This window comes from Frankliniella occidentalis, unplaced genomic scaffold (genome assembly GCF_000697945.3).
Source record: "Frankliniella occidentalis isolate FOCC.00 unplaced genomic scaffold, Focc_3.1 Scaffold94, whole genome shotgun sequence".
Taxonomy (NCBI): Eukaryota; Metazoa; Arthropoda; class Insecta; order Thysanoptera; family Thripidae; genus Frankliniella; species Frankliniella occidentalis.
Window position 1 is genome coordinate 760,354 of NW_026267223.1, and position 2,471 is coordinate 762,824.

Sequence of the window (2,471 nt, forward strand, 5' to 3'; positions counted from 1 at the left end):
GTGTTGAGTCCCGACTGTCCTCTCACCAAATCAAACCCCCAAAACGTAATCGCCATCTTTTGATATGTCGTTCCCCGCACTTCAAAACGCTCAAATTAGTAAATGTTTTTTTTGATCAAAAAATGCCATAAACACTTACTAGATCTTTTTTTGTCATCAGCGACTGCGTAGAATTGATCGTTCCTTATGGTCCGCATCTCGCCTCTATGGCTCAGTCGCGGTAGAGCACCCACCTAGAGCGTGGCAGGTCGGCGGTTCGACTCCTGACTCGGAAAGATTTTTCGCTTTTCCACATGGCGTTGATGACTCGGCAGGGCCGACCGAAGGTCAAGTAGAATCTGAACACGGCTAAACTGTTGGCTTGGCAGCTTTGGTGGCAGGGTCGCTGATACTGACGATTGGGTTCGGCACTCGGGGTTGTACGAGAGCCCTGCATCGAGCGAGCATCAGATGCCTGACGCCATGCAGGCATCCCAGGCTGCCTCGATCAGGGCTCTGTTCGATCTCCGCGTACCCCTCGGGACGGAAAAATATAACAGTCCCCTCGGAGGTAAGGCGTCAGAATCTGGGTTTCAGCCTCGCTCACCTTGCGACACCTGTACGTCCAACACCCGGGAGTAGGTTCTGATGAGCACATGTGGTTGGAAGCGGCGGATCCCCGTCAGAACTCAGAAGACGCCGCCGACTGCGGGGTGAGGGGCGTATTCCCCCATTTTCAATTTTTTGACAGGGTGGGGGGAGTTGGGCTTGAGCATTTCACTGATAAACTAAGTGTTCAACTGCAAGTTAAATACTTGCGAGTGTTTAACTCGGTAGGTGTGCACTTGCAAGTGTGCAACTCCTCGGTTAAGCACTTCCTACACAGTGAGCGTTTAATCTACGGAAGTGGTCAACCGAGGATTTGCACACGTTCAAGTGCAACCTACCGAAACACTTGCAAGTGTACAAGCACGCGGACTTGCACATACTAAATGTATTTGTATGTTTTTGTGCAAATTTTCGCACTAAGTTATACCAACGTTTCGTTTTACACAGATTTGTAAGAAAAAGTGCATGATTTCCTGAAAATGAATGCACAAAGATGTTCAAATCAACGCAGAAATGTGTGCAAAAAAAATGATTGCTTAAGTTTGTAGAAATAACGGATACAAATCCAGTTAGTGTGCACACTTGCAAGTGTTGAGCAGTTGAACATTTAGTTTATCAGTGTTACGGGGCCGAGCGGACTTTTAACACTAGAACTACCGGAGGGGTCAAAATGACCCCTTTTGATTTTAAATTGCCAAATGAACTATCAAAATTTTTTTCTACCGACCCGCCACTTTTTGACTTTTCATGGGTCACCAAAATACGCTTTGACACGAAAAATCAGGCATGTGCGTCAAAAACTTTAGGAGATATTATAACATATGCCTCGCTCTACCGAAGAGGTCATTTTGACCCCCTGTATTAGTTTTCGAGGGCTTTGATGGTTTTAACGAAAGGTTTTGAACTGAAACCTTGCTATTGTTGTTCTGTGTGGTAAGTATTGACTTCCGCTTGGTCGTGTGACAATTTCGAACCTCTATCAGCATAGGTAGGCAACCCACACATCACAAAATCATGTTTTCCTTACATAATACTTGTGAGGCATTCGCAACGGTTCTATCGGCCTGAAGACGCGTTCCATGGTCGAACAAAGGTTAAAAATGTTGAGAAATGGTCTATTACGACTGTTATTGCATGATATTTGTATACTGTTTTATTCGCAGAACCAAAGTTTCAGAATTCCTTACCGTATTTGCGGCGCTTACGGTTGTTGGTCAGCCTAAAATAAACACAGGCTATGCTAAAATGTTGAGAATTATTGTTTTTCATTGTAATTCTATGCAATTTTTCCGAAACAAAACGAAAAATTACGAAAAAAAATCTGTAAAACTTGTGAAAAATTGCATTTTGTGATTTGCGGGTTGCCTACCTACCCCCACACAGGAACCCCCGTAGATCCAAATACTGCATCAAGGGTCAAAAAAATCGAAGATAAGGAGTTGCGTAACCAAAAACGCAGTCTTTTAACAGCTAAAACGGCAGAATAGCACTTAGGGGTCAAAATGACCCCTCCGGTAGATCTAGGTATACGAAAATCCCGGTAGTTCTAGTGTTAACTTTGTGTGACGTCGGGATGCTCTTCGACGTAGTCGCGGCCTTTCCTCAATGCACTTCCGTGCACCGGCGAAGGGTAAAAGGATGTCTATGTTATAGTTTCGTGTGAAAGCATTTGCAAAAACAGTCTACAGTCTTAAATTCACACTATAAGTAAACGACAAAATCGCCGGTTTATAGTTTAGTTCTGGTTTAACACACATCGTACTCCGGAAAGGGTGCCCGGGGGCGGGGCAAAGGTGTATGCCCAGACTGCGACTTAAGTCGCACTGTTTTCTGTAGCATACACCTTTGTCGCATTCTCCCGGTGCGCCTTTGAAATTACAGTG

General features: G+C 44.8%; 1 protein-coding gene across 2 annotated transcripts in view; it reads right to left on the bottom strand.

Moving 5' to 3' along the window:
• LOC113203946 (diuretic hormone class 2) overlaps positions 1 to 2,471 on the bottom strand; it is a 97,932-nt gene that overhangs the window by 48,317 nt on the left and 47,144 nt on the right. The window lies entirely within an intron of this gene.